Genomic DNA, 12,097 nt, shown 5'->3' on the forward strand with positions numbered 1-12,097 from the left:
TCATATTTGGTATAGTTTCCATGTCATTCGGTTGCATATGCGCATGGTTTCAGTGTTTAATACTTGATTAACGACCATAGGTTGATGGCTTTCCGCTTCACGATTTTTGTAAATGCATAATTGCTGTCCCTTCAAAATTCTTGGAAAAACACAGAAGCTTTGAAGTTTCTGGCACTTAGCAACCTCGTCTAGGGTTGTGTACGGTGTATATTGTTTGCAAGAAAATCAACTGGGGCAACCAGAAATTGGCAAAGGATCAACTTATCCTTAAATCATTTAGAAAATCTATTTCATCACACTTCTGGTAATGTGTAAAAACTAAGTTCATTAAACTTCATTACTCGGTTTTCAAAAAGCTTTCAGATAAAAATCAATTCATTTTCTAAAGAATTGCAAATTTTGAGGCATGTTTATTGCAGCCCTGAGGTTGATGGCATTACCAAAAGGAAAATTCTTGAAATTTGCATAACAGGTTGGTGTGCCATTTGTTTCCTTCAAATACATTTTTGCGATCGTATCTTAGCAAACAATTTACATACAGACAAAGCAAAGAGAAATTAGGTGATTGTACTTTGATTGTCGTTTGCAAACTCGCCAACGGCGCAAACTAGAAATTTTTTTGTCTTCTATTAATCTTTCGAAGTTTGACGTATTGATAGTATGAATGTGTGTTTTTTTATTATGCACTTGCTTGGTTTTGTCATTGCAAGTGAAATGGTTACCGGAACCGCGCATGGATCATCTCTTATGTCAATTTGATTACGAAACATCATTTATGCCCAAACAACAAAGCCACCCATTGACTTCTTGGTTGTTGTTTACAAAATAAACACTTACAACTACATTGAAGTATTACACTTCATTTTGTCAATGAAAGTGCAAAGTCAAAGAAGGACATGACTTTTAATGAAAATGCATTTAATTAAAAAGAACCATTGCGGTGCTTTTGTTTATACATGTTTTGAAATGTGAAGCGATTTATAATTCTGATCGCAAAAGCTAAGCTTTGTTGCTTATAGCACAGACAACAATTGAATTTGACAACCAAAAACATTCGTCGTGACCAAGGATAATGATAGTTATGGCCTCTCTTCAGAAACTGTTACCAAACAATGGCACGTTGAAGACGCCAATCATGGAAACTTTTTTAGTTGTTTATCAATTGCAAGCAAAATCGTGTTGAATTTATTTGCATTGCAGTCCTGCATGTTGCTCTTTTTCATCTGCTTCTTAGAAGTTTAGAGTTTAAAGTTCAGCACACTTGCCACCAGTGAGTCTATTTTCTAAATTTGCTCATCACCTCATCGCTATTAAATTTGGAAGTTGTAAACACGTGCCCTTTTAACCTTTTTTGCTTCAAACATGTTAAAATTATTCTAAATTGCATTCAGCATAATAAAAAGTGATGAAAGAATACGATGTCAAAAGGAAATTCGATACTTTATATAGCTTTATCGTGTGAGTACCGATATAGATTCACATGTTATTTGCATTTTAAATTTAGTGTTTTGACCTTTCTGTACTGCGTTTGCACAATTGTATTTTACTACTTGCAAAAGCACCAGCCATTTACAAAATGATAGGAATGACATTTTTGTCTTGTAGTCGATGCCACTACAACGTAAAGTATACCATAGTGATTTGCTTTTCAACACTTGCTAAAAGTCATTCACTAAACTTTTCTCAGTGATTTTTTGCAATTAAATTAAAGTGAACTAATACATTTGTAACGATGTACACATAAGCAAGGCAACCAAATTTTGACTTTATAGTTTTGTAGTGAGTGTAGAAAAATATTATCATAGAGATGGACTATGTCTATTTACAAATTTTAAATACAGTTGTAGTTAGCAGCAATAAAAAAAGGTCACTAAGCATTCTCTAGAACTGCAACTTAAATAAAGTCAAACCTATTTGTCAAACTATCATGACCGTTTGTTTTGGTCAATCCACAACTGAAGAAGCGTAGTCATGGTTGAATAATTTCAGTACATTTTTTTAATTTTACTAAAAAGAATTCTTTTTAAACTTTAGTAGGCTGCACGTTACAAAAATAGCGATAGCCTACCTTTTTAATACATTTTGGCTTTCAATTTCAACTGTTTATTCAAATCGGTTTTTCTCATTTTCACAATAGTTAGTTGTCATGACGTATTAGAGGCAACGTCATTGGCATGAGTTCAAAAATTTTGTTTTTCATACAATTCCTGACAGAAATACAAACTGTGGTTTTATAAAAAAATCGCTTTATTGTTGAATTGATAAGGTCAAACTTGTTTTCAAAATAAACTAACTTTGGTATTATGTTTTATCAAACATAATGCCTTATTGCATTTTAAACAGATAAGCATATACAACAAAAGTTAAAATTAGTCGAATGATCTTTCATGTTCTTTGTCTCTGCCAATTTTTATAACTGGATTTATAGAAACACCGTTGAGTGCTTAACGCAGACTTAAGTGGTAAAACGAAGAATATAGGGTTCCTACTGTGAAGAGAGTTGGATATTTCAAGTTTAAAGTTTAAGAAAAGCAAAACTTGTAAACTGGTCGTTCAAAATGGGAACATAATACAATCTTTTAACCCACTTAGCAGAAATACACTCATTTGCATAAGTCAGTGGTTTTCAAACTTTTGTGATTACGTCGTTTTGGCAAAGTTTTGTGGACTTGCGATGTACCCTGATCCAGGGATAGAAATGTCAGTAGTTTTTATTTAGTTATTTGTGTTTCCACCCAAACAGTTAAGCAGTCGATTTTTTATATCGATTCAACGTCGGCAGATGTTGTATGTGATTGTTAAATCATATAATCAATGGCTACAATTTCATAATGATGAGTTCGAATGCACATTGCACATGTCAAGGGATAGTTTAATAATATTTGTAAGTATTTTATTGCCACAATTGAGTTTAAATACGAAATGGAATCATTGTGTGACGCTGTTGAAAAGTTGAAACGATGCGCCAGGGCGTCGCGACTCGCGACGCACAGTTTAAAAACTTCTGATATATGCTTTTATTTCGCGGATTTTTATAGTCTGCTGAAACCATTTTTTAAAGGACGACTCGGCAAAAGCAATGATGCCAAATTTTTTCTTGTTAATGAATGTGAATTGTAAAGTCACTCTTGCTGGACTAAAAATTGCATAGTTTACTTAACCTTACATTTGCAATAGCAAGATTTTGCATGGTTATATTTACACTTTTGAAGACTAAATACTTCATCTCACTAAATTCCCAGCGCTCAAAAATCTCAACAATGTGTTTTGAGTTTTATGTAAGGAGAAAGCCTTGTGCTCTGTTTTCCACAGTCAACGCAACAACTTGACACGATGAACGATTTCTGTGACAAATCCCAGAACGTGTTTTGGGCGCAGTGCACTATCCATTAAATAATATAACGAAAGCATCATTTCGTAATTACGCAGAGATATTTAATCACAAAAGTTAAAAGAAAATGTGACTGGTTCAATTGTATTCATTATTTGTACAGAAAATGTAGCCTATAGCCGGCAAGCTGAGTAGTCTAAACACATTCCCAGAGATAAAGTCGTTTTGCACCATCTAAATCTTATTTCGCAATGAACGTTATACTTTAGATACTTTGATATGCGTCACTCCGGTTCTTTGTGAATTTGCGCAGCTTTCTTATCCCCAGAACTTTACAGTGTGTAAATAGCCCTATATCGCGGACCAATTGTCACACACCACGGAGTGTCCTGACGGGAAACCCCAAGAGAAGTGTTTCAAGGTGCCACACAACCCTATGGGCCCCTCATGATGTCCAACGTTAGCGCAAAATAATAAAAACGACCCATGACTGCTAGACTGATTCACCCAGTAAACCAAGCTTTCCAAGTTTTCTTGACAGGAAAGTCCAAGCAAAACTTCCACTTTAATATTATCTTTCTTTATTGTCAAAAACATTTTACGATATTTTTTGTTCTTAACGCTTTGATGTCCGTATGTTTTTCAACGACACTGGTATTGTAGGGTTTTCAATACCAGATTTGACGTCATATGAAGAGAGGAAGAAAAGTAAGAAAGTTTCGTTATGTAATAGACCTATTTGAACAGCCCTGTATGAGCAGACACACTCATCATCTGCACTTGTGGTTACTGCGGTTGCCACAAAAGAATTTTTGTCAAAAAGAAAAGTTTTGGTTCTTTCCTATCAAGTGTATTTGTCATTGCCAAGTTGGGTTTTATATCTTTTCTGCGTAATTGGTATTTTGCTTTATCATTTAACAAGACGACAGACATGCAATCACGCGATATGGCAAGGTCTTTAAAATTGCCACACACAATCCAATGCAAAAACGAACCACTTACCCATGCTAGGTCAATTGTCGAAGTTAAATAACAGATAAAATATAATCATTTTTTTAAAACGTGAAATACAGTTTGATTCGTTAAGAGCAAAATGGTTAGGACATTTAGGCAATCTAAATTCCAAGCAAATACAGTGGCATGAATTTTAAAATCATGGTGAGTAAGCGGTTGGGAAACTAAACCCGTTATTATCATACATGCTGAATTCAAACGTAATACCAACGAAGTTATTTTTACACGAGTCAGTTCAATCATAAACCACCTAAAAATCTATTTCGATCAGGTAGCAGCTAAATCATCTTCAGTTAAGCTGAAAGCAAACTGCACAAAAAACCAAACGATGAAGGTGCGAAAAAATGAAAAACGTTTCATTCTTGCTAGGTTTAAGAATTGATGGAAAAGATTAACAACCAAAAGCGAAATAAAGAAAAAATGGCACAAAAGAGTATGGTACAATTTGTACTATCATAAGCCTAACCAGGAAACATCAACAATACGTAAAATATTGGCTAAATTAACAAAAAGATAAAGTCTGCGCTTTAACCTAAAAAGCGCCTATTCTAGCAATATTTATCACGTCAATTTTTTTGGTGAAAAGCTTGTTGTGACCAGGGCAATGCTTATCAAACCAAAACAATTGGACCCCACTGATTCAAGTTATGGACCTTAAAAACAGGCTACTTGTCTATTAGCCAAATGCATTCGTGCAAGATACTACAAATTAAACTAATTTTACTATTTCATGTTTCCCATTATTTTCTGACTTTGGTCGTTTTATCTCAAATATGCCACTGACAACAATTCAAACCAATTCTAAATACGTTTCGTGCAAGCTAAAGATGTTCGAAAGCAGTTTAAAAAATATCAAAACCGTCTGTTACTCAAAAAGAACTAATCAGCTATAGACTCAATGAAATAACTCCTAGCAATTTTTATACGATAAGTTTCGCAATGACAACTTTCCATTAACATTTCAGAAAAACAAAACATAGGCTATAACTTTTGAGTCCTATCTCCCTTACCTGCAGTTTGGCGTGATCATTCTGTTTGCTCTGACTGTTTCAAAGAATTCCCGCATACAGTTTTGTTCTTTAGAGTAAAATCTTGATGCTGGACAGTTTCCAAGTTGAAATCGAAGTCCTGTCCTTGGTGCACTTGTCTTTAAAATTTGAGCGCTGCTTGCATAAAACGTGGTGAAAGTATCTAAAACAAAAATTAGCAATAAAATTAGCTTAATTTGTTATCCAGGTACAGTATTTTATTGGTGTACATGGAGCGTTTATTCAAAATACACCCAAAATTTTGCATTTCTTATTCGATATTAAACTATATTGACCAATGGGATCGATAAAGATTTAAAGGGAAAATGTGCATATTTTATAATTGAAAGAGTCTAATTTGTCATAACACACAAAATACATCAATTTCACCTAGTATTTTGACTCAATTTGTTTTTGTGTTCAATCATACATTAGTTTTACTTACATATCAATGCTATGATGAATGTCAATAAATTCACTTGCACTTTTGATGTTGCCATGCTTAGATATTTGTGTGTCCTTCAACTCAAACGATTTAGGCTACTGCTTTTCTACAAATAGTTTTACTAGCTGCCAAAAGTGTGACTTTCGGTCGTTATAGGCGGCAATATAATTTTAAAGCTCAGTTGCCCCGAATGTAAGTTGATGTACTGGTGAAATTTCAGCTCGTTGAGGCTTTAAAATGACACGCGCCTTCTTCAAGTTTTGTATTTTTTTGAATTTAGTTCTCGTAGCAGTTCATTGAGATAGGGTCACACACGTTGCGGGTTTAGCTGCATCACCATTGGCTCATTACAAAACATCACTAGTAACGAAGCTGCAACCGCACAAGGCTTTCTTCAGTAAAGTGCTGTAACTGCTTTGAGGATTGTCTTTCACGTTTTGGAAAAAGATGAGGTGAAATATTGTGTTTCAATAATATTGTTTAAAAACGCGAAATCCAACCAATTTATTATCACTGTTTTTTTGAAAAATGCGAGCATTTTTGAGGTAATTTATTCCGTAGTTTTACTATGTTTTATAATTACAGAATTTAAACTAATTACAACTTCTTTTATTGTCTCACTTAATTCTAAGCATTGACTGCTTCTTGCATAAAAAGTTTTCAAGATTCTCTTTTGTTTGCTGTGTGTATTAGGTGTATGTTGGTGTTCGTTTTGTCAGTTTAAGTAGGTTAATCTTTGTCTGCCTTGGGCACGCTTTCCTTCAATTTTGCCTGTGAGAGGGATGTTCTAATTTTCCTTTTTGCAGCACGCGTCCTAAACATTGAAGTTGATTTTCTTTGATATTTTATAGTAGAACCCTTGTTTGTTTGTCTTGATTTAATACAGTTTGGTTGCTTTTTCTGTCAGGAAATACTCTGCAATTTTGTGCCCACATTTCAAACCCATTTATTCTTTTATTAATTGGTTTGGTAATTCTACAGGTTTCTGAATTATATTCAAAAACTGGATAAATGAAACACTTTACTTTGTCCAACGTCTCTCTTGATTGATATCCAATCGCTAATGTTCTGATGGATCTTTATTGCTGCAATTTGATCAAAGTAAAGGTTTTGAATAATAAGTAGATCCATATCGTCAATTCCAATGTTATCTGGCATCTCCAGTGGTTTGGTATGGTTTCAATTACAACACAAAAGCAAAAAATTTTTTTTTCAGATCATGATTCTATGTACTATAGTAAAATATTGGGTGTGGTCTATTTCCTTTACGACAACTAATGCTAAACCGCGACTGAAAAGAAGTTGAATAAAGGTTATGCCGTCATAGCGATGCTTGTTCTCACAAACAGCTTCCTGCTTAAGATGTGGTATTGTATACTGTTCAATCAAACACACTTGAACAATTGTGTTTGTTTTTCCATGCAAAGCAGCTCGATATTTTAGACATGTCTTAATTTCAACACTACTGTAAACAATTCAGTGGGCTCCATCATTAAAACGTTGCACACGAAATAGAAGCACAAATTTAAGAGAAAACCGCAAAGTTGACAACACTGTTCTACACACTTTTAAGTGCAAACCTCACGTTGTAAAATTGCAAGGCAGCGTTATGATATCACAAAGCTTTCGCGTAACGTTTCACGAAAATGTACACTTGCTTTGATGTGAGGATATGGTGCTATTCATAAACATTTTTACAATTCATTCCTCGCCTCCTCAACATGATTCTACCGCCAATGTTGGAAACAGTGAGATCAGTGGCGGATTCAGAACGTAATTTATGGGTGGGCCTAAGAAGTATCTTGGTGGGCCTTCACCAACAAGGCCACGGCGGGCCAGCATACAAAAACTTAGTGTTACCGCCACCGGATCTTCTACACAAGGCCACCGCCACCGGAGCTTTTAGGTTTCGAGTTAAAATAGTTGATTATGTCATCATAATCAGAACTGTCAATGAGTTGTCTTTCAAAAGACAAAAGTGTGAAGTTGTTAAGGCGTCCAGTCAGCATGGATGATCTCAAGCGCGTTTGGATCCTGTTTGTTGCAGAGAAAAGTCTCTCAACGCTGCAGGACGTGGAAGCAGGGCCGGATTTAGCTGATGGGGGGCCCGGGGCACTTTTAGATCGGGGGGGCCCCCCTGTAAAAAGAATTTTCGTGCCTACGGCGCGAAAAACCACCTTCACGTCTACAATAGCATTACTCCAGCACTACACAGCAATTTGCAGAGACTTTAAAGGCTGAAAGGAAAAAAATAACACAAAATCACATTTTTTCCACGTAGGGGGGGCCCTTCAAAAGTCGGGGGGCCCGGGGCACATGCCCCCTCTGCCCCCCCCCTAAATCCGGGCCTGCGTGGAAGGCAGTGTTATGATGGTCCTTAAAACACTGTTCATGTCCGGGAAATGCCAGCAGGGTAGCTGTCCAGTACTTCCATTAATGTAGGAAAGTTTTCCCGATCCATTTTCCGTCTAATATGTTGAATGAATACAGCATGTTCAGCATCTGCGATCTCAATGCCATACAGTGCACACGGACCATTTAGAATATTATTTTTGCCAAAAGTGGCAGATCCAGGTGCGAAAGAGGCCGCTGCTCTCATTGATCCATACGTGCCGTCCATAAAGCGGCAGTTTAACTCCGTTATCTGCCTGTCAAAAATACAGTTCCACAGCGCCCTTAAATCTTCATTGCTCTTGACAGTCGACGTTTTTCATAGCGGTGTGGTGACAACAGACTTGTGAAACTTCGAAGGCAGCTTGCGTTCACGAGAAGCAACCACGTCTCAGTTAGTTAGGCTATCTCATGTTTTACCATCATTTCTTCTGTCAGTTTGAGCACGTCACCAAAGTCAATTCGAATCCTCGCGGAAAGTTGCATAGCCTATGTAGCTTTCAGTGTTTCAATCAGTGATATAAAGTCTGTCACACAAACATATACAGTCTGTCACACACACGGTGTGAACCATCAAAGACGACAGTAGTGAAAGGCTAACCTTTTTTCTGGGAAACATCGCTTTGTGTAAATTGTTTATGGGCTGTTAAAGTGGTATCATGGTGTGAAATCATGATGCAACAGACAATTCAGTGTCACTTGGTTGTTCTAGTGTTAAGCATTAATATGTTTTTTTCATGAATCTGATTTTGGGTGGGCCCACTGTCAATCTGGGTGGGCCTGTACCAATCAGGCCCACCCGGTAGATCCGCCCCTGAGTGAGATACACCTTGAAACGGCTAGTATACAGTATAGCCTACAGTTTTAGTATTATCCTGAGTATCACGCGGGCTGCTCAAAACAACATAGTGCCCAGCCAGTTGCACATGTCTGCCCTAATGAGAGGCGTTGTATTACCTTGCGTTCTTTAATATTCAACTCTCTACGAAAGCTGTCAAAACAAAAACATTAAATGGACCCCTTCAAGAATGCACATTGCACACCTTGCATCAATATCTTATCATATTTTTGCGTTTATCAGTTCCTATAGTCAAGCCGCATTCCAAAAAGTTAACACAACAATAAGAAGAGTGCAATCATGCAGACGACCGTGACTTGCATGTGGTGAACTGCAAGGTTACAATTAAGAGCAAGCACTTGATCGCAGGTTCTCCATAGCTTTTAGTTTGTTAATAACAAACATTTTTAACTTATTTTGCTCCACAGTTTTGAAAGTTCTATTTTCATTTATGTAAGAGCAAGTTTTTACAATTGGGGTCACCATAAACATTGCATTTGCATTTTCCATTTAGATCCTTTCGGTATCGATGAAAAAGAAACAGTCGAAGCATTTTTGATTCTTTTGATAGCTTCAAATGTTTATTTTGTCAACTTATCATTAACTAATCTAACTTAATCATACTAGTTTAACAGAAACACAAAGCTGACAATTTTTCTTGAGTTAGTAGAATCAGGGGCGTTGACAGGGGGGGTCTAGGTGGTACTTTTGGACCTGGTCCCGGAATATTTAAGGGGCCCGGATTTAAAAGATTTCCCTCGACTTCAAACATTATCAAGATCTTAATATACTCAGATGTAAAGGAATTGCCATCAGAGGTTAAAACAGCCACTTCAGCCGTCAGATGGTAAAGTACCGGGCCTCCTTCCGGTTACCGGGCCCACTTCTGCTCTCTGGTGGTGAAATAGCCACTTCAGCCACCAAACAGTAAATTAAGAATTTAGTTTAGTATAGTGATTTCCCTACCCACGAATATTTAGTGAAACAACCTGAAACAAGAATTTCAAAATAAACAAGTGAATGTTTGTTTAAATTCAAAAGCTGAAAGGGCACAGGTAAGAAGATTGCTATCCCTATTTTTGAACTAAAAATTAGACCAAAACCGCTTTTCAGATTGCAGCAATCAGCAAATGTTTGACCTAGGCCCAAAAATCTTTCCCAAATCAAATTGAAAACTTTCTGACCGTCTGCACTAACTTTGCTGTAAATTCTCTTCTGGTGAGCCTAGAATGACTAGTAAAACATCAATGGAATTAAGAAGTAATACTCTAGCGCCATGTGACAAACAAAAGTTACAAAAAGCAACCGCTAGATAGAAATAGTAAGTTTTGCGGTTCGGGAAATTTTAAGATTGCACAAGATTTGTTAAACGATTATGCTTTTGGCATAGGCTATTGGGTTTGTTCTGGCTAGTAGCCTTTGCCTAGGATGCAGGTATAATTCAGATATATGCATTGGAGAATGTAGAAACTTATTTAAACATGTAAGCTATATTCTACAGGCTGGTGTGGGGGTGTTTAGAGCCGGAGGCAAATTTACAAATGTCTGAATATTGCAAGCTGGTGTAGCCTAAATTCGTTAGCAAGAGAGGTAGGCGAGTGAGCTTTTTTAAAGTTGGCGTGGAAGACCTGGTTTCACATCTATGGTTGTTTAAGCCTGATAGAGTTAATTAGTTAGAGTTGGTTTGATAGAGTTTTAGTCACGCAGAGCGAATCAAGATATTTGAAGACTTTGTCAAATTATTTTAATTCCTCCGTGTTGTTTTTGTGTTTCTTCGTCTGTGTTGTTAATTTTAATTTGTTTAATAAATTTCGCATGTCGGCTTACTCAAGATTTGCTCTCTTGTTTTTCCTTGTAATGCTTTTATTGAATACAACCAAGGATAACCCTGGGCTTGATTCATTCACAAGGAATAAGCCTGAATCCAAAAATCTACATTTAAATTATTTCACGGATAACATTAAATGGTTTCACCCATGGGCTCTATCTAAGAGGGGGGGGGGTGAGGGGGGTGATCACCCCCCACTAATTGGAGTGGGGAGGTGATCAATGCAAAATCACCCCTCCACTCATTTGGCTTTGAAAAGGTTTTGTGATATTTTTTGATCAAATTTTGAAAAAAATATTTTCGCTGTTAGCACATTTTGAATTTTTTATCAATATGATTATATATTTCATTTCAATATGATTTTTTGGTTTGGCAACCCTGAACTACGAGCCAGGCGTTTACACTGTGTTTTAACTTAGTTTGCTTGGTAGCCACTTTAAAGGCACACTAAATGAAAATTTCAAACGGGAATTAAGCATTAAAATGAGTAAACTGAACATTCAAAAATACATTTCAAAAAAAATTACCGAAAAAAAATTGTTTTTAATGGCGCTGGTAAGGCCCAAAGTCCAATGTTTCATTTATTTTCATTTTTTTCAAAATGACCAAAAAGTGCAAACACTGCTCGAGAATACGTCACCAAAGACAGCAATAACAAAAGCCACGTTACCACATCTGATGTTTTGAGCAAACTGTCTGATGTTTTGATGTTGAAATGTGTTGTTTTGATGTACATACATACATACATAGCCTACAGTCAAATCGCCCGCAGTAACAATTATTGCGAGATTAGCTGATTGCTATAGTCTTTAGTGACGTAACTGTACAGTGTGACCTTTTTCGCACTTAGCCAGAGAGTTAATCTTTGTTTTGAATTTTATTTGGTAATTACAGAAGAAAAAAGAGCAATAGCAGTGGTGGGAATTGAACCTGCGTGAATGAAATGACTACTTTCTAACCCTAACCTCTAAAAAGCCAACTAGCTGCCAACTTAGTCGGCAGCAGTGGCCGAGTGGTTAACGCGTTGGGCTCGCAGTCGAGAGCCTGCATGTTCGACTCCACCCCCCTCCGCAGTTGCTGTTGTTTCTCTGGTGAAGAAACTTCACTATAAGTATAATTGCCTCTACCCAGTGATCGATTTCGAGTAATGGGTAGTAACAAACTTAAGTCATAAGTAGAGTAGACAACCGGAAACAGACATTGCCGTCAGCTGCAGCGTGGG

The sequence above is a fragment of the Aplidium turbinatum genome, chromosome 3 (genome assembly GCF_918807975.1).
Source record: "Aplidium turbinatum chromosome 3, kaAplTurb1.1, whole genome shotgun sequence".
In the NCBI taxonomy this organism is placed as follows: domain Eukaryota; kingdom Metazoa; phylum Chordata; class Ascidiacea; order Aplousobranchia; family Polyclinidae; genus Aplidium; species Aplidium turbinatum.